This window comes from Bombina bombina, chromosome 5 (genome assembly GCF_027579735.1).
Source record: "Bombina bombina isolate aBomBom1 chromosome 5, aBomBom1.pri, whole genome shotgun sequence".
In the NCBI taxonomy this organism is placed as follows: Eukaryota; Metazoa; Chordata; class Amphibia; order Anura; family Bombinatoridae; genus Bombina; species Bombina bombina.
The window spans coordinates 748,936,465-748,958,032 of NC_069503.1; the positions used below are offsets into that span (position 1 = coordinate 748,936,465).

The 21,568-nt window shown below is 39.3% G+C and overlaps 1 protein-coding gene across 1 annotated transcript in view; it reads right to left on the reverse strand.

Annotated features, from left to right (window-relative positions):
- LOC128660791 (Y+L amino acid transporter 2) overlaps positions 1-20,352 on the reverse strand; it is a 217,639-nt gene extending 197,287 nt beyond the window's left edge. The window contains exon 1 of the mRNA XM_053714811.1: positions 20,304-20,352. The gene's annotated coding sequence lies outside the window, so the exon portion shown is untranslated. The remainder of the gene's footprint in view (positions 1-20,303) is intronic.
- Positions 20,353-21,568: the final 1,216 nt, after the last annotated feature.

Consider the following 21,568-nt stretch of genomic DNA (forward strand, 5'->3'; position numbering starts at 1 on the left):
TTTTTCTTTTATGATTTAGAAAGAGAATGCCATTTTAAACAACTTTCTAATTTACTTCTTTTGTCTAATTTGCTTCATTCTCTTGATATACTTTGCTGAAAAGCATATCTAGATAGGCTCAGTAACTGCTGATTGGTTGCTGCACATAGATGCCTCGTCTGATTGGCTCACCCATGTGCATTGCTATTTCTTTAACAAAGGATATCTAAAGAATGTAGCAAATTAGATAATAGAAGTAAATTGGAATGTTGTTTAAAATTGTATTCTCTATCTGAATCATGAAATACATTTTTTTGGGTTTAGTATCCCTTTAAAGGGTATTATTTCCATTCCACAGGAAAATTCCTTTCAAGAAATGTATTGCATGATTTTTTTGTCTTTTCCATTTCAGTAGTTTAAAGCCCTTAAAGGGATATGAAACCCAATTTTTTTTCTTCTTTCATGGTTCAGATAAAGCAATTTTAAGCAACTTTCTAATTTACTCCTATTATCAAATTTTCTTTGTTTTCTTGGTATTTTTATTTGAAAAGCAGGAATGTAAGCTTAGGAGCTGGTCCATTTTTTGTTCAGCACATGGGTAGCGTTTGCTGATTGTTGGCTATAGAAAAATTGATAATAGGAGTAAATTAGAAAGTTGCTTAAAATTGCATGCTCTGATTAATGAAATAAAAATGTTTCATATCCCTTTAACAACTCATTTTTGCATCTTGGTATATTGGGCTAATATATTGCGTGCCTCGCGGTAGCAATTAGCACTCAAAAATTGTCAGACCTCTGGTTCATTTTTAAAATGTCCCCAAAATAAATTGTGTAGTGGCTCTAAAAAATTATTATGTTTTTAGAATATTTAAAAAAACAAACTGTACTAAGCAGTTTAGGGGTTAAAGTTGACGGGTGTGGGGTGTTAGAAATAAACCGGCACTGAAAAGTGCCTTTACTTTGTGGTCTATGGGAACTGTGTGTTCCTTGTAAATATATATGTATATGCTTTTATATATATATATATATATTTATGTGTTAATTTGTGTATATACACATATTAACACATAAATATATATGTATATATTAATGGATACATATATGTTTAAATTTGCTGCCCATCGCTGTGACACTCCCTTCACTGTAATCAGGTTCTGTGCCTTGACATTGGAGCCTATGGAAGCACGCTCTCGTGAACGCAAAGCTTCCAATGTGAACGTGAGGTTGCTTTCTCATTGCACCTAACTTGTAATACCAGCACACATTTGCAAAAGCGATATTTTGCACTCCACTTGTAATCTAGCCCATTATATGTTTCTACAGAATTGTTCAATGTTAAAAATGTTGCTCATGCAGGGATCAAATATTAAAGGGGAAGTAAAGTCAAACATTTTATTTCATGATTCAGATAGAGCAGTGATTTTTAACAACTTTCCAATTTACTTCTATTATATAATTTTCTTTTGTTAAAAAGCATACCTAGGTAGGCTGCTCAAGAGCTGAATGCACTACAATTTCTTAAAATTGCATGCACTATGTGAATCATGAAGGTTTACTTTTGACTTTATTGTCCCTTTAATATACACAACTGCTTCCTGGTTTTAATAAAAAGATGAAAATATTACTGAAATTATACTTTTAAACATGTGATCTATGCACTTAAGTGTTTGAAAATTAAAAAAAAAGCCAAATAATCAAATGTATGTAAAACTTGCATTTTACATATTAGGTAGTCAATGGAAAAATTAAGTCAATCAGCCATCATGTAATGCCATCACTTTTGCAATGAATCAGCCATCACTTTTGCAATGACCACATATATTTTGCTTCACTTATATATGAGTGGAAACATAAATACAAATGGAAAGCATGGGAAAACCCTGCTTCTCATACTTTTAAATTCTTACCTATTACAAATATGTAAAAATCAGATTTTCCTATTATGATTTTTTGGCCTCTATTTATCAAGCTGTCTACTTACCTGCATTCGACGACCCCCATACGCTCGTCTAAGATCGCCTAACATCGCCGCCGCGGACCTGAATACGTTTGACAAATTTATCAAGAAAGCTGTCAAAAAGCTGCGCACCAAGTACGGTGCGATGAGCAGCGGACTGTTGTTAACTAACAGTCATCGATCTCGCTGCTCTTCGGCTGTCACTAAGCACCCACACTATACTATACTGTTTACCCCCTAAACCTCCACTCCAGAGCCCCCTGCAACTAAATAAACTTATTAACCCCTAAACCGCCGCTCCCGGACCCCGCCGCAACTATAATAAACTTATTAACCCCTAAACCGCCGCTCCCGGAGCCCGCCGCCACCTACATTATACCTATTAACCCCTAATCTGCTGCCCCCTATACCGCCGCCACCTACATAAAAATATTAACCCCTATCCTGCTGATCCCGGACCCCGCCGCAACTAAATAAATTGTTTAACCCCTAAACCGCTGCTCCCGGAGCCCACTGCCACCTACATTATATTTATTAACCCCTATCCTGCCCCCCCTACACCGCCGCCACTATAATAAAGTTATTAACCCCTAAACCTAAGTCTAACCCTAACCCTAACACCCCCTAACTTCAATATAATTTAAATACATCTAAATAAAATTACTATTATTAACTCAATAATTCCTATTTAAAACTAAATACTTACCTATAAAATAAACCCTAAGATAGCTACAATATAATTAATAATTACATTGTAGCTATTTTAGGATTTATTTTTATTTTACAGGCAAGTTTGTATTTATTTTAACTAGGTACAATAGTTATTAAATAGGTATTAACTATTTAATAACTGCCTAGCTAAAATAAATACAAAAGTACCTGTAAAATAAATCCTAACCTAAGTTACAATTACACCTAACACTACACTATAAATTAATTCCCTAAACTACCTACAATTACTTACATTTAAATTAAATAAACTAAAGTACAAAAATCAACAAACACTAAATTACAGAAAATCATTTTTTTTTTACAAGAAGTTTAAACTAATTACACCTAATCTAAGCCCCCAATAAAATATAAAAGCCCCCCCAAATAATAAAAATCCCTACCCTACACTAAATTACAAATAGCCCTTAAAAGGGCCATTTGCGGGGCATTGCCCCAAAGTAATCAGCTCTTTTACCTGTAAAAAAAGAAATAAAACCCCTCCCCCCACATTAAAACCCACCTCCCACACACCCAACCCTACTCTAAAACCCACCCAATCCCCCCTTAAAAAAAACCTAACACTAACCCCCTGAAGATCACCCTACCTTGAGCCGTCTTCACCCAGCCGGGCACAAGTGGTCCTCCAGAGGGTCTGAAGTCTTCATCCTATCCAGGCAGAAGAGGACCTGCAGACCGGCAGAAGTCTTCATCCAAGCAGCATCTTCTATATTCATCCTTCCGGAGCGGAGCGGGTCCATCTTCAAGACATCCGATGCGGAGCATCCTCTTCATCCGACACCCGACGACTGAATGACTGGTCCTTTAAATGTCGTCATCCAAGATGGCGACCCTTGAATTCCGAGTGGCTGATAGAATTCTATCTAGGTAGGAAAAATCCTATTGGCTGATGCAATCAGCCAATTGGATTGAAGTTCAATCCGATTGGCTGATCCAATCAGCCAATAGGATTGACTTCGCATTCTATTGGCTGTTCCAATCAGCCAATAGAATGCGAGGTCAATCCTATTGGCTGATTGCATCAGTCAATAGGATTTTTCCTACCTTAATTCCGATTGGCTGATAGAATTCTATCAGCCAATCGAAATTTAAGGGACGCCATCTTGGATGACGTCATTTAAAGGACCAGTCATTCAGTCGTCGGCCGTCGGATGAAGAGGATTATCCACGTCGGATGTCTTGAAGATGGACCCGCTTTGCTCCAGAAGGATGAAGATAGAAGATGCCACTTGGATGAAGACTTCTGCCAGTCTGGAGGTCCTCTTCTGCCCGGATAGGATGAAGACTTCGGACCCTCTGGAGGACCACTTGTGCCCGGCTGGGTGAAGACGGCTCAAGGTAGGGTGATCTTCAGGGGGTTAGTGTTAGTTTTTTTTAAGGGGGGATTGGGTGGGTTTTAAAGTAGGGTTGGGTGTGTGGGTGGTGGGTTTTAATGTTGGGGGAGGGGTTGTATTTCTTTTTTTACAGGTAAAAGAGCTGATTACTTTGGGGCAATGCCCCGCAAAAGGCCCTTTTAAGGGCTAATTGTAATTTAGTGTAGGGTAGGAATTTGTATTATTTTGGGGGCCTTTTTTATTTTATTAGGGGGCTTAGATTAGGTGTAATTAGTTTAAACTTCTTGTAATTTTTTTTATTTTCTGTAATTTAGTGGGGGTTTTTTGTACTTTAGTTAATTTTAGTTAATTTTATTTAATTGTAGGTAATTGTATTTAATTAATTTATTTTATTTAATTGTAGTATAGTGCTAGGTGTAATTGTAACTTAGGTTAGGAATTATTATTTACAGGTAAATGTGTATTTATTTTAGCTAGGTAGTTATTAAATAGTTAATAACTATTTAATAACTATTGTACCTAGTTAAAATAAATAGAAACTTGCCTGTAAAATAAAAATAAACCCTAAGATAGCTAAAATGTAACTATTAGTTATATTGTAGCTAGCTTAGGGTTTATTTTATAGGTAAGCATTTAGTTTTAAATAGGATTAATTTAGTTAATAATAGTAATTTTATTTAGATTAATTTAAATAATATTTTAGTTAGGGGGTGTTAGGGTTAGACTTAGGTTTAGGGGTTAATAACTTTAATATAGTGGCGGCGGTGTAGGGGGGGCAGGATAGGGGTTAATAAGTTTAATGTAGGTTGGCGGCGGTGTAGGGGGGGCAGGATAGGGGTTAATAAGTTTAATGAAGGGGGCGGTGGGCTCCGGGAGCGTCGGTTTAGGGGTTAAACATTTTATTTAGTTGCGTCGGGGTCCGGGAGCGTCGGTTTAGGGGTTAAAATTTTTATTTAGTTGCGGCGGGGTCCGGGAGCGGCGGTTTAGGGGTTAATACGTATAATGTAGGTGGTGCGGTGTCAGGGTGGCGGTTTAGGGGTTAATAAGTATAAAGTAGGTGGCGGCGGTGTAGGGGGGAAGATTAGGGGTGTTTAGACTCTGGGTACATGTTAGAGTGTTAGGTGCAGACATTTCCCATAGGAATCAATGGAATAGCGGGCAGCAGTGAACATGAGCTTTCGCTGCTGTTAGACTCCCATTGATTCCTATGGGATCCGCCGCCTCCAGGTACGCTGGGCCGGAATAGTGGTGACCGTACCTGGTTGTTCTTTGATAACTAGCAAAAGTAGTCAGATTGTGCCAAACTTGCGTTCGGAACATCTGTAGTGCCATAAGCATCGATCTGTGTCGGACTGAGTCCGGCGGATTGTATGTTACGTCACTATATTCTACTTTTGCCGATCTGTAGGGCGAATCAGCCTCGCCACAAATACGCTGCGGAATTCCAGCGTATTTGCGGTTGACGGCTTGATAAATAGAGGCCATTGAATCAGCAAATTTTAGAAGGCTAAAGTGATACAAAGTTTTGCATTGCAAACTCTACTTGAATAGAAAGGGGGCCAAGTACCTTAAAGAAGAAATATATTATACTTTTTAACCCCTTAAGGACCAGCGACGTACCCTGTATGTCGCTGGCCTTTTTTTGGGACTTGATTGTTTTATAGCGCGGTCTTGCCACCAGAGTTGAGACTTCTCTATTCCACAAAGCCTGCTGGAGGGAGGGAATTAATAGCGTGTTCTTGCTATACTTGTGCTATTATGTCCTGAAAAAAACCTTAACGACCAGTGACATACAGGGTACATTGTGGTCATTAAGGGGTTAAAAGGTCTATAAGTCACCCCATTTTCAGTGTCAATAACTGAGAATATCAAATAATAAAATACAATGATAAAGACTACAATGAACTTCACATTATACCTAAACCTTATAAAGAACTTTTAACTTTTTTAGTTAAACAGCTGAAGCTCCAGAAATAGGGAGAGCTGTTTAACAGAGAGGAAAAATCTCATATTTGTTTAATAATATTACTTTGTGTGCGGAAACTGAGATTTACGAGCATGAGTTTAATTTTTGACTTCTCTTAACTTCCTCACTTTCTGAACGAAATGCACTGCACAGCATGTACTCATAGCATTGATCTTAACCAAATATAAAAATTCACAGTTATTTTAAAGGAGTATCACCCTCTTTTGCTCCAAAGCCTCCAATCCTTCGGCATCTGCAACACAGCTCTCTCGTGGTTCTCTTCCTATCTATCTAACCGTACCTTTAGTGTAGCATTCTCTGGAGCATCCTCTGACCTGTTACCACTTTCTGTTGGGGTACCCAAGGCTCTGTCCTCGGTCCCCTTCTCTTTTCAATCTACACGTCCTCATTATATTTCTTAATAAAGTCCCATGGGTTTCAATACCATTTGTATGCCGATGACACCCAAATCTATCTATCTGCACCAGACCTACCTCCTTCCTTACTAACCCATATTACTAACTGTCTTTCTCATATCTCATCTTGGAAGTCCTCTCACTACCTTAAGCTAAATCTCTCCAAAACTGAACTCCTTATTTTATCTCCACCCCCCAATTTTCTATAACTGTTGATAATTCCATCATTACCCCTACCCCGCATGCCCGATGTCTTGGGGGTCACACGTGACTCAGACCTTTCTTTCACTCCTCACATTCAGTACTTAGCTAAAGCCTGCTGCTTCCACCTTAACACATCTCTAAAATTAGACATTTTCTTACACAAGACACAACTAAGATTTTAATCCACTCTCTCATCCTTTCCCGCCTCGACTATTACAACTCAGTCCTCTCTTGTCTTCCTAGCTGCTGCCTAGCTCCTTTACAATCCATAATGAATGCCTCTGCCAGGCTCATCTTCCTTACAGGTCGCTCTTCATCTGCTGCACCTCTCTGCCAATCCCTTCACTGGCTTCCTCTTGCCTCCAGGATTAAACACAAAATCTTCACTCTGACATACAAAGCCCTCAACTGCATTGCTCTCCTCTACATTTCAGACCTTGGCATCTATTTATCAAGCCATCATCCGCAAATACGCTGGAATTCCGCAGCGTATTTGTGGCGAGCCTGATTCCCCTTAGTTATCAAACCCTACAGACCGGCAAAAGTAGAATTTTGTGACGTAACATACGATCCACCGGACTCAGTCCGACACAGATCAATGCTTAAGTCATTACAGATGTTCCGAATGCAAGTTCGGCATAATCTGACTACTTTTGCTAGTTATCAAATTTCTACCAGGTACGCTCGGCACTATTCCGGCCCAGCGTACCTGGTTTTCAATCCACCGCCCTGGAGGCGGCGGATGCCATAGGAATCAATGGGAGTCTGAAATCAGCGAATGCTCATGTTCGCTGCTGCCCGATATCCCATTGATTCCTATGGGAACATTTACACCTAACACCCTAACATGTACCCCGAGTCTAAACACCCCTAATCTGCCGCCCCCTACACCGCCGCCACCTACATTATACTTATTAACAACTAATCTGCCCCCCTACACCGCCGCCACCTACATTATACTCATTAACCCCTAATCTGCTGCCCCTACACCGCCGCCACCTAAATAAAAGTTATTAACCCCTATCCGTCCGCTCACGGACCCCGCCGCAACTAAATAAACGTATTAACCCCATAAACCACCGCTGCTGGACCCCGCCGCAAATAAATAAACTTATTAACCCCTAAACCGCCACTCCCGGAGCCCACCGCCACTTACATTATACTTATTAACCCCTAATCTGCCCCCCCCTACACCGCCGCCACCACCTACATTATACTTATTAACCCCTATTCTGCCCCCCCACACCACCGCCACCTACCTACATTTATTAACCCCTAATCTGCCGCCCCCAACGTCACCGCCACTATATTAAATTTATTAACCCATAAACCTAAGTCTAACCCTAACGCTAACACCCCCTAACTTAAATATAATTTAAATAAATCTAAATAAATATTACTATCATTAAATAAATTATTCCTATTTAAAACTAAATACCTGTAAAATAAACCCTAAGATAGCTGCAATATAACCAATAGTTACATTGTATCTATCTTAGGTTTTATTTTTATTTTACAGGCAACTTTGTATTTATTTTAACTAGGTACAATAGTTATTAAATAGTTATTAACTATTTAATAACTTCCTAGTTAAAATAAATACAAATATACCTGTAAAATAAAACCTTACCTAAGTTACAATTACACATAACTCTACACTATAATTAAATAAATTACCTAAACTAAATACAATTAAATAACATTATCTAAAGTACAAAAAACAACAACACTAAATTACAGAAAATAATAAACAAAGTACAAGAATTTTAAACTAATTACACCTAATCTAATCCCCCTAACAAAATAAAAAAGCCCCCCAAAATAAAAAAGCCCTACCCTACACTAAATTACAAATAGCCCTTAAAAGGGCCTTTTGCGGGGCATTGCCCCAAAGTAATCAGCTCTTTTACCTGTAAAAAAAATTACAAACCCCCCCAAACCCACCACCCACACAACCCTACTCTAAAACCCACCCAATCCCCCCTTAAAAAAACCTAACACTAACCCCTTGAAGATCACCCTACCTTGAGAAGTCTTCACCCAACCGGGCCGAAGTCCTCAACGAAGCCGACAGAAGTGGTCCTCCAGATGGGCAGAAGTGGTCCTCCAGACGGGCAGAAGTCTTCATCCAGACGGCATCTTCTATCTTCATCCATCCGGCGTGGAGCGGCTCCATCTTCAAGACATCCGACGTGGAGCATCCTCTTCATCCGGAGTCTTCTTCAACAATGATGGTTCCTTTAAGTGATGTCATCCAAGATGGCGTCCCTTCAATTCCGATTGGCTGATAGAATTCTATCAGCCAATCGGAATTAAGGTAGAAAAAATCCTACCTTAATTCCGATTGCATTCTATTGGCTGTTCCAATCAGCCAAAAGAATGCAAGCTCAATCCTATTGGCTGATTGGATCAGCAAATAGGATTGAACTTCAATCCTATTGGCTGATTGCATCAGCCAATAGGATTTTTCCTACCTTGATTTCCGATTGGCTGATAGAATTCTATCAGCCAATCAGAATTGAAGGGACGCCATCTTGGATTACGTCACTTAAAGGAACCGTCATTGTTGAAGAAGACTCCGGATAAAGAGGATGCTCCGCATCGGATGTCTTGAAGATGGAGCCGCTCCGCGCCGGATGGATGAAGATAGAAGATGCCGTCTGGGTGAAGACTTCTGCCCGTCTGGAGGACCACTTCTGCCCGTCTGGAGAACCACTTCTGCTGGCTTCGTTGAGGACTTCGGCCCGGTTGGGTGAAGACTTCTCAAGGTAGGGTGATCTTCAAGGGGTTAGTGTTAGTGTGTTTTTTTAAGGGGGGATTGGGTGGGTTTTAGAGTAGGGTTGTGTGGGTGGTGGGTTTTAATGTTGGGGGGGTTTGTAATTTTTTTTTACAGGTAAAAGAGCTGATTACTTTGGGGCAATGCCCCGCAAAAGGCCCTTTTAAGGGCTATTTGTAATTTAGTGTAGGGTAGGGCTTTTTTATTTTGGGGGGGCTTTTTTATTTTGTTAAGGGGATTAGATTAGGTGTAATTAGTTTAAAATTCTTGTACTTTGTTTATTATTTTCTGTAATTTAGTGTTTGTTTGTTTTTGTACTTTAGATAATTTTATTTAATTGTATTTAATTGTATTTAGTTTAGGTAATTTATTTAATTATAGTGTAGTGTTAGGTGTAATTGTAACTCTCTTCTGGTACGTGAATAGAGACCCTGTCAATCTGCAACTATTCACTGCTCTCTGGTGTTTTTTTTACTCTCCTGTAACTCTCTTCTGGTATGTGAATAGAGACCCTGTCAATCTGCAACTATTCACTGCTCTCTGGTGTTTTTTTTACTCTCCTGTAACTCTCTTCTGGTACGGGAATAGAGACCCTGTCAATCTGCAACTATTCACTGCTCTCTGGTGTTTTTTTACTCTCCTGTAACTCTCTTCTAGTACATGAATATTTACATAGAGCAAATGATTTTAGTTTGTTAATTTAGTCCTACATCTGTTGTACTGTTATCCAATGTGTTATTTCTAATGTTCATGTGGTGTTCAATCCTTATCAATACTTGCTATTATTCTAAAATGTATAGCTGTCTTATTCCATAGTATTAACCTCCCCCAAATTTTATTGCCTGTTTACTTAACATCTCACCCTGACCAGACCAGAATCTAACTTTCCAATTAGCCTTTCCAATTGTCTTTGATTAGCAATCAACTAAATTTAGTGGACTCAGCTGACTGCCCTCCCTGCATATATTTCACACCAGTCTGAGATGTGCATTGCACAGTGATGTGCATTGATATAACATATGTCCACATTTTCAAAGTGAACATTTTACAAGTGAGGCACTAGAAATAGAATTATACAAGAATTCAACAAGGATGGGGCAAGAAAAAGGCAGATACTTTTGTAATATTATGTTTGATATACCTTACTGTTTTCAAATGCAATTGCTACTGTAATACTGTGTTTTATGTGTTTAACTGGTTCCCTCTATTGTAAAGATGCCTAATATCTTCTTATTCCCTTTTTGCTGCCTTTTGTCTCTATAACAAACTACTTTATTCAATTACTCCTTCTCCCTCTCCACCTGCACTGTGTATTAGCCCATCTCTCTTAAGCTCACATTACTTTTGTACTCATGAACTTTACCTATTCCTAAACACTCTCTCTCCCCCCTGCACCTTGTCTCAAAAGCAGTCTCACTACTGCAAATCTGTATCTCATCTTATGTCACTCTCCCTCTTGCTTCTACTAACTGCTGGTGACATCTCCCCTAATCCTGGTCCCCAACAACTGCCTAGCCGTGCACATCCATGTATACCATCCCAAAGACTCACAAAACAAAACTCTGACAACCTTACTCACATTTCTCTTGCATCAAAAGCCACTTCCCCTTTCACTTGTGTACTTTGGAACTCTCGCTCTGTTTGCAACAAACTCACTTCTATACATGACCTCTTTATCTCCCACTCCCTCAACCTTCTGGCCCTAACAGAAACCTGGCTCTCTCCCCTAGACACAGCATCCACTGCTGCTCTGTCACCCCTTCCCTCATTCCTGGTGACTTCAACATCCCTCTTGACAATCCCACTGCCTCCTCTGCAAAACAACTTTTGCAACTCACTTCCTCTTTTGGTTTGTCACAATGAACTGATTCTCCCACTCACAAAGATGGTCACTCCCTTGACCTGATCTTTAGCTATCGATGCACCCTCTCAAACTTCACAAACTCCCCCTTTCCTCTTTCTGACCACCATCTCCTTACTTGCAACATATCATCCCTCCCTACAACTCTCCCTCCTTCTGCTCCTCACACCAAACTTCACAGAAGCATTACGTCATTAGATCAACAACAGCTTTCTAATTCCCTCAAACCTCTCCTCTCATCCTTCTCCTCCTTTCCATGCCCTGACCAATCTATCTGCCACTATAATTTCACCCTTACATCCGTCCTTGACAATCTTGCCCCTCTTACCATAGCTCGGAAATCAAACACTCATCCTCAGCCCTGGCATACTCCTCTGACACAATACCTACGCAGATGTTCCCGTACTGCTGAGCGGCACTGGAGAAAATCTAGGAGTTCAGCTGATTTTCAACATTACAAATTTATCTTGAACTCCTACTACTCTGCCCTTAATTTCCATAAGCAACACTACTTCTCTACTCTTATCTCTAATCTTTCTTCAAACCCAAAACGTTTGTTCTCCACTTTCAATACTCTTCTCCGCCCTCCCCCACCTCTTAATACAACTTCTCTGTCAGCTCAAGACTTTGCCAACCACTTCAATAACAAAATCAACTCCATCAGAAATGAAATCAGCTCTCAACATAATTCCATTCTCTCACCCCCTCAAATGCTCTCAATCAACCACAAACCACATAACCTTAAACTTAGCTCATTCTCCCCTGTTACTGAGGAAGAAGTTTCAGGACTTATACTGCGCTCTCACCTCCCCTTGACCCTATCCCCTCACAGCTACTCCCCTCCCTCTCTGCCACCCTTACCCCTATACTCACACACACTTTCAACCTCTCCTTCAGCACCGGTATATTTCCCTCATCGCTGAAACATGCACTGGTCACACCTATCCTCAAAAAACCTTCCCTTGATCCTACCTCCCCATCCAACTACCGCCCTATTTCTCTCCTCCCTCTTGCATCAAAGCTTCTCGAAAAACTAGCTTATGCACGCCTATCCCATTTCCTTACAATAAACTCCCTCCTTGACCCATTGCAATTTGGATTTCGTCCCCATCACTCCACAGAAACAGCAATTGTTAAGGTTACCAACGACCTACTTATAGCAAAATCAAAAGGCCACTTCTCTCTGCTTATTCTCCTTGATCTGTCCGCAGTCTTGACACTGTTGACCACCCTCTCTTGCTCCAAACCCTCCAATCCTTCGGCATATGTGACACAGCCCTCTCGTGGCTCTCTTCCTACCTGTCAAACCGTACCTTTAGTGTAGCCTTCTCTGGGGCCTCCTCTGCCCATCACCACTTTCTGTCGGAGTACTGCAAGGCTCTGTCCTTGGTCCCCTTCTCTTCTCAATCTACACGTCATCACTAGGTTCCCTAATAAAGTCCCACAGTTTACAATATCATTTGTATGCCGATGACACCCAAATCTACTTCTCTGCACCAGACTTTTCTCCTTCCTTGCTAACCCGTGTCACTAACTGTCTTTCTCACATCTGCAACCGGATGTCCTCTCACTACCTCAAGCTAAATTTCTCCAAAACTGAGCTCCTTATTTTCTCCCCTTCTTCAAAACTCTCCACCCCCAATCTCTCTATAACTGCCGACAACTCCATCATTACCCCTACCCCGCATGCCCGATGTCTCGGGGTCACATTTGACTCAGATCTTTCTTTCACTCCTCACATTCAGTCTTTGGCTAAAGCCTGCCGCTTCCACCTTAAAAACATCTCTAAAATTAGACACTTCCTTACACAAGACACAACTAAGATTTTAATCCACTATCTCATCCTCTCCCGCCTCGATTACTGCAACTCTGTCCTCTCTGGTCTCCCCACCTACCGTCTAGCTCCTTTACAATCCTTAATGAATGCCTCTGCCAGACTCATCTTCCTTACAAGTCGCTCTTCATCTGCTGCACTTCTCTGCCAATCTCTTCACTGGCTTCCTCTTGCCTCTAGGATCAAACACAAAATTCTCACTCTGACATACAAAGCCCTCAACTGCACTGCTCCCCCCTATATCTCAGACCTTGTCTACAGATATTCTCCCTCCCATCCCCTTCGCTCTGCTCACGACCTCCTACTCTCCTCCTCTCTTGTCACCTCATCACACTCCCGTTTACAGGACTTCTCCAGACTGGCTCCCATCTTGTGGAACTCTCTGCCTCGCTCCACAAGACTCTCTTCTAGTTTTAAAAGCTTCAAGTGCTCCCTAAAGACTCTACTGTTCAGGGATGCATACAACCTACGCTAACCTTTCTTTATACCAGTTCCTCTCCTCCATTGCTATCCCCTGAACCCCCTTAGCATGTAAGCTTAAGAGTCCAGCTGTTTGTTGATCACATTCTCAAGAGCTGACTACAACAGTGCAACTCTTGGCAGGGCCCTCTACCCATTTGATCCCTATAACTGTTTTTTTGTACTCTGCCTTTGTTAATAGCGCTGCGGAATCTGTTGGCGCTCTACAAATAACCGATAATAATAATAATAATAATAATTGTAACTTATGTAAGATTTTATTTTACAGGTATATTTGTATTTATTTTAACTAGGAAGTTATTAAATAGTTAATAACTATTTAATAACTATTGTACCTAGTTAAAATAAATACAAAGTTGCCTGTAAAATAAAAATAAAACCTAAGATAGATACAATGTAACTATTAGTTATATTGTAGCTATTTTAGGGTTTATTTTACAGGTAAGTATTTAGTTTTAAATAGGAATAATTTATTTAATGATAGCAATATTTATTTAGATTTATTGAAATTAGATTTAAGTTAGGGGGTGTTAGGGTTAGACTTAGGTTTAGGGGTTAATAAATTTATTATAGTGGCGGCGACGTTGGGGGCGGCAGATTAGGGGTTAATAAATGTAGGTAGGTGGCGGCGGTGTGGGGGGGCAGATTAGGGGTTAATAAATATAATGTAGGTGGCGGCGGTTTAGGGGGCAGCAGATTAGGGGTTAATAAGTATAATGTAGGTGGCGGTGGGCTCCGCCGCTCTGGGAGTGGCGGTTTAGGGGTTAAACACTTTATTTAGTTGCGGCGGGGTCCAGGAGCGGCGGTTTAGGGGTTAATACATATATTTGAGTTGCTGTGGGCTCCGGGAGGTTTAGGGGTAAACAGTATAGTATAGTGTGGGTGTTTAGTGACAGTTTACCAATAAAGCTGTAAAAAAGCCGAAGAGCAGCGAGATCGATGACTGTTAGTTAACAACAGTCCGCTGCTCATCGCACCGTACTTGGTGCACGGCTTTTTGACAGCTTTTTTGATAATTTTGGAGAACGTATTCAGGTCCGTGGCAGCAATGTTAAGCGAACTTAGGCGAGCATATTGGTGCCATCGAATGCAAGTAAGTTGACGGCCTTATAAATAGATGCCTATGTCTCCAGATACTCTCCCTCCCATCCCCTTCGCTCTGCTCACTATCTCCTCCTCTCCTCCTCTCTTGTTACTTCCTCACATTCCCGTTTACAGGACTTCTCCAGACTGGCTCCCATCTTGTGGAACTCCCTGCCTTGCTCCACAAGACTCTCCCCTAGTTTTAACAGCTTCAAGCGCTCCATAAAGACTCTACTATTCAGGGATGCATACAACCTACACTAACTTTTCCTAACTCTATTGCTTTCCCCTTGAACCCCTTAGAATGTAAGCCTATGAACCCAGCTGTTTGTAAATCGCCTTCATAAGAGCTGACTACAACAGTGCAACTCTCGGCAGGGACCTCTACCCATTTGATCCCTGTAAATGTTATCTTGTATACCGCCTATGCTTATAGCGCTGCAGAATCTGTTGGTGCTCTACAAATACCTGATAGATATAAAGTCTATTTATTATTATTATTATTATTAATAACATATTTCAACATTTTGCTGCTTTACTAAAGGCGTAGTTGATGCATGGAAAAAACTTGTAACACTTTGAGTGCTAACGACGGCTCTGAGCTGTCGCAGAGTTTTCCACTCTGGTGCTAATGACGGCTCAGATCCATCGCTAGCACTCTCCCACCTTGAGGGAGATCTTGGGGCTCCCCCTAGCTCCTACCCCAGAGATCGTGCCTGTATACTGACAGGCATTGCCGGGACTTCACGTTTTGCGTGGTGACATCACGTGCAATGGCATAATGATGTCACCGCGCAACTTTATTAACAAAATGACAATGTTAAGTATAGGAAAAGGGGGCATGCTGCTTAGAAGCCTGTATCTCAGGCAGCTAAGCAGCTACAGACCCCCAAGATCCACTGTTGTAAGGTAATCGCCTAACCTTTCCAAGAGTGTAAGTCTTGGGGATCTGGAAAAAAAAAGTAAAAAAAAAAAAATATTTAAAAAAATAAAATAATAAAAAAAACTTAAAACAGCTTAGCACCCAGGTGGGAAGTGCTTAGCACTCAAATGGTTAATAGAAGTTTTAGAAAGTTTAGGCTATGTATAAGAATATCTTAAATGTTAAAGCAGCAAAATGCCATGTTCTAATTTCATAAAATGCTTTGCATTAAAGGGACAGTCAAGTCCAAAAAAAACCTTTCATGATTCAAATAGGGCATACAATTTTAAAGAACTTTTAAATTTACTTTTATCACCAATTTTGCTTTGTTCTCTTGGTATTCTTAGTTGAAAGCTAAACCTAAGGAGGTTCATATGCTAACTTCTTAGACCTTGAAGGCCGCCTCTGCATTTGACAGTTTTTCACCACTAGAGGGAGTTAGTTTATGTGTTTCATATAGATAACATTGAGCGCATGCATGTGAATTTACCGAGGAGTGAGCACTGATTGGCTAAAATGCAAGTCTGTCAAAAGAACTAAAATAAGGGGGACATCTGCAGAGGCATAGATACAAGGTAATCACAGAGGTAAAACATGTATTATTATAACTGTTGGTTATGCAAAACTGGGGAATGGGTAATTAAGGGATTATCTATCTTTTAAAACAACAATAATTCTGGTGTTGACTGTCCCTTTAATGATGAGAGCTTACTATGTGCTTAAAACCTACAAAGCTTTGCCGATGCTGAGCCAGTGATTGGTAGCTATGACAAATGACACTCCTGGCTGTCAAATTACACATGCTAACATGAAATTCAGGCTCCAATCTGTTCTCAAAATCTAGATTTCTGTGTTTATGGTATGTCTAAGTGATAGCAAATCCAAAAATATTAGCTTAAGTATTGACATAACTACTAAGTAATAAAGAACCTAAGCTAAGCTTCAGTGACATATTTTATTTACACAGATCAAATCAGTTTATACATTATTATGGGCATCTGGAGGTGTGGATAATAGCGGTCAAATCCCTTCTGTAATTTTGCTTTATATCATAGCATAATCACCCATTTGAGTCCCTCTTTTGATGCCAATAATCCAACATTTTTAAAAGGATGTGCAGCTCATGTGTACAACAAACAACTTTTTTTAGACACTTAATTTTTGGTAGTATTCACAAAATTAACACTATATCATTCACTCACACACATAGACTCTACTCGTACTCACTCACTCACTAGAATAATACAGGGTTATTCTCAAGCAATAACAGATACATTTGTATTTTTGCGACATCCATAATGGCTTGACTCAGCTAGCCAATGAGAGCAGGTAACAGCTATGCAGTCAAAATACCCCTATTTAAAAACATTTTTTTTTTTTTACTGAGGGCAACATAGGTATAAAAATACACAATATTCTTGGCAATTCCGATCAGGGCTATTAAAAAAGGTTATTTTTAATGACAGATATCAAGCCCATGATGGGGGACATGATTATTACATCTGAAGAATAGTAGATTTGTAAACATCTATGTGGACTGTTTGACAGTTATTATGGTTATATGAATATATATTTTTTATTAAAAAGGATTGTGAATTATACATTTGTGCTAATATTGTATACAAAGAAATCTAACATAACATCTGACATTATGAGAATAAGTTTTGGTTTTAAGGGAAGAGGGAATTAAGGTAACACACCTGTATTAATGGGTGGGGTATCTAAATGTTTGGTGATTGGATAGTCTTTAATTTAAAAGTCAGTACTTCCAGAGAACTAACAGAGAGCTGAGAAATGCGTTGCGCTACTGTTTTTTAATATACATAGGGTACATGTTGTGCTCTTTTGTTTTAAGAATTTGTAAAATAAAATCTTATTTTTTGAGATTTTTGGAAGTCTGAGCTTTAATTATTCAGCTCACAGCAATAGAAGCAGTCAAGAGGATTTCCCCCTGCTCTTTAGATCAGTGACCTGGGACACAGAGTTCCCAGTAAGCCCCACTAAGCACAATTGGGCGCTGCCACACTTGTGAGTATGTTTTGATAAGTATATACCAATCTCACATATGATCAGTGTTACACTAGGAAGCGCCCTTGTTTGCGATTCCTTTTCACAGAAGTCTATTGGAGCGAGCAGTGTTTTTACACAAGGAGCAGCCATCAATTATCATTTCCTGATCCAGGGAAGGGATCCATACGGAGTCCTTGGAAAGACACAGAATACCATTGGACTTTTTTTATTTCAGATAAGACATTACTTAAACCTATTTGGGTTTATGTCCATAGGTGTTAATATTTATACCTTTTTATTTTCAAGTGTGTATATTATTCTGTGTTTTTATTTTATGCACACAGGTGTTTTTTAATGATTTTTTTTTTCAGTTTAATTATTAATAGTATTTTTGTTTATTATTATTTTTTATAGATTGTTGATTTTTACTATATTATCTTTATCACTTCACTTTGTGCAGGAGACAATTGAGTATCATAATCAAACCAGGTGATTAGTAAATAGCGCCTCCTAGAGTTGTAGCATTTCTTTTTGTTATCAACAGTTGAGATCTCTCCTGCGACCTACTGATCTTTATTGTTCAGGTCACTTTTTTGCCCCCCCCCCAAAAAAAAAAAATATTCTATGGCTGTCCGTGTGCATTATGTAGATTTTATATTACAATTGATAACTTTTGGGTTGTATGAATTTAAAGAGATTTTGAACCCAAATTTTTTCTTTCATGGTTTAAATAGAGCATGCAATTTTAAGCAACTTTATAATTTACTCCTATTATCAGTTTATCTTTGTTCTCTTGGTATCTTTGTTTGAAAAAGTAGGAATGAAAGCTTAGGAGCCAGCCCATTTTTGGTTCAGACCCTGGGTAGTGCTTGCTGATTGATGGCTATATTTAACCACCAATCAGCAAGCGCTACCCAGGTTCTGAACCAAAGATGGGCAGGCTCTTTAGCTTACTTTCTTGCTTTTTCAAATAAAGATACCAAGAGAACAAAGAAAAAATGATAATGGGTGTCAGGGTCCTTACCCTAGTCCTGGCCACTTGCCGCAGCGAATGTGGGCCCCCCGGCAGTCCGTCTCAGTGTCCCAAGTGCAGACATGCCCAGACCAGTCTGATTGACAGCTGAGGCTGCAGCCCTCTAGGCACACGTCGTGCACGCCGTCTAGATTTAAAGGGCCATCCTCTGATTGTTAGGACTCCCACATGGAAGGCACAGGTGTGGGAGTCCCTATATAAGGCTGCTCAGTACATCACTCTGTACTGAGTTATTGCCTTAGAAGGTTCTTGTTATCTGGTTCCTGCTCCTTATCTTGAAGGTCCGTGTTTCTAAAGCTTATTCTGCTGCTGAGACCAAAGACCTCTGCTGTGATACTTGGGTATGCTTATCTTACTGCTTAGACCAAAGACCTCTGCTGTAATACTTGTGTATGCTTATCCTACTGCTGAGACTAACAACCTCTGCTGTGATACTCGTGTATGCTTATCCTACTGCTGAGACCAAAGACCTCTGCTGTTAAAATTGTGTACGCTTATCCTACTGCTGAGACCTAAGACCTACCTCTGCTGTGATACTTGGGTATGCTTATCTTACTGTTAAGACCAAAGACCCCTGCTGTGATACTTGTGTATGCTTATCCTACTGCTGAGACCAAGGACCTCTGCTGTGATACTTTGTGTATGCTTATGCTACTGCTGAGACCAAGGACCTCTGCTGTGATACCTGTGTATGCTTATCCTACTGCTGAGACCAAAAACCTCTGCTGTGATACTTGGGTATGCTTATCCTACTGCTGAGACCAAAGACCTCTGCTGTGATACTTGTCTATGCTTATCCTTCTGCTGAGATCAAAGGCCTCTGTGTATGCATTCTTTTTCCTGGACATTTTACAAAATACCTCAACAACAGTACCCGCTGGGTTCTGTGCTTGCTGAGAGACTTGTGCTTAAAGTTTTAATTGTAAATACTTTATTTGTTCTCTTTCTGGTTCAATTTTAACCTCAATTTGATTTTCCTGTTTGTATTATATATCTTCAGTAAAGTTTGTTCAAGAAAATACTTTCTTTTTTTGGTTTTCCTTTCCTGCATACTGAGTTCCAGACACCTCCCTGACCCTCACAATAGTAAATTAGAAAGTTGATTAAAATTGCATGTTCTATCTGAATCATGAAAGAAAAAATGTGGGTTTAAAATCCCTTTAATTTCATACAACCCAAAAGTTATCAATCATAATACCTTTAATTACAGAAAAACAGTACAATACTGAATATTAAACTCATATTTAATAACCAGACAAATTGACAGTGTGTGTGTATACATACGGTATCCCACAAAAGTACTCCCCTCACATTTTTGTAAATATTTTATTATATCTTTTCATGTGACAACACTGAAGAAATGACACTTTGCTACAATGTAAAGTAGTGAGTGTACAGCCTGTATAACAGTGTAAATTTGCTGTCCCCTCAAAATAACTCAACACACAGCCATTAATGTCACATGAAAAGATATAATAACATATTTACAAAAATGTGTACTGTATATATACCTTTATTTAGATGCAATTTAATATAAAAATATCATATTAATGAAATACAATCACAATAGCTGTGTCAACACACATTTATTATAATAGTTTAAACAGATATTTCATCTATTTAGATCTGACAGGTTTGACAAAATTCCAAAATATTATCTTTATAAGCAGTTAAGAAAAATACAAAGAATATCAGAAATAAAAGGTGAAGCTTACTTACTGGTGCGGCAGAACAGGGTACTTTGCTTCTGTTTTACATAGTACATTTTGACATATAAATGGTACAAATGATGACGAAACCTGGATTTTTTTTTTCTCTTATGTAATCAACCTTTGTCCTGTTTGTTTATTGTTACAAAATGTCTAATTCCTAGAAATAAGCAACATACAGCATAAAAAGACCATGATATGCATAAGTTTTCTTTGTTCCATCTAAAGAAGTGTTTTGAAAGTTGTTCCAGTTTAAGAAATAGATATGCTAGAATAAAGCAACTGTTTCTGTGGGAATTGTACCTGTCAGCCACCGAGCAATAGTTGCGCTACCTGACAGTTTATTTAGACAGCATTACGTACCTTTTTTAGTTGAAATAATTTTTTATTGAGAGCATTACAACATGAGAAAAAGAAAAACAGACATTACAACTGTACAAGCCGCTACCGGCTCACCCGCCAATGGGTGTTACATATCAGTAGATCTTGTTGACATATACAAAAGTCCCACCTTTCAGGCAGACCAACAGTGGCCAGTCCTAATGCACCTCTTCTTTATTTTTTGAGGAAAAAAAACAAAAAGAAATATATAAAAAACAAAAAGGAAACAGTAGTGGATAACAACAATAACAAATCAGATCACTGTGTACTCAACTCCCCCCTCCTCTCCTGTGACTCCTAAACCATGTCATAAGCTAATCAAAAGCTCAAATATATAATTATCTCCAAATCCTTCCCCTTCCTGAAGTTCAATGAAGATCATTTCTGGATCCCCCCATTATCCAATAGAACCAAAGCTTACTGAAAGTGTCCATCTTGTTTTGTAGATGGGCTGCTGTCTCATGCATTGCATACACATTTGAGATTTTATTAATGATCTCTGACCAATCTGGGACCCCCACCTTCCAGTGTTTGGCGATTGAGGTCCTAACTATTGTGAAGATAATTCTAAAAAAGGTATTGATGTGAGTGTTATAGTTCTTGTTTCTAATATTTAGTAGTACCTGCGGGGCAGTGACTTCAATGTGGTCCCCTATCAAGTTGGATAAGAGGTTACGTACCTTTTTTAAATGTAAAAAACTATTTAAAGGGACAGTAAAGTCAAAGTTAAACTTTCATGATTCAGAAGGAACATGCAATTTTAAACAACTTTACAATTTACTTCTATTATATAATTTTCTTTTTTTCTCTTGATATAGTTTGTTGAGAAGCATAATTAAGGAGGCTTAGGAGCAGCAATGCAGATTGGTGGCTGTACATACATACCTCTTGCCA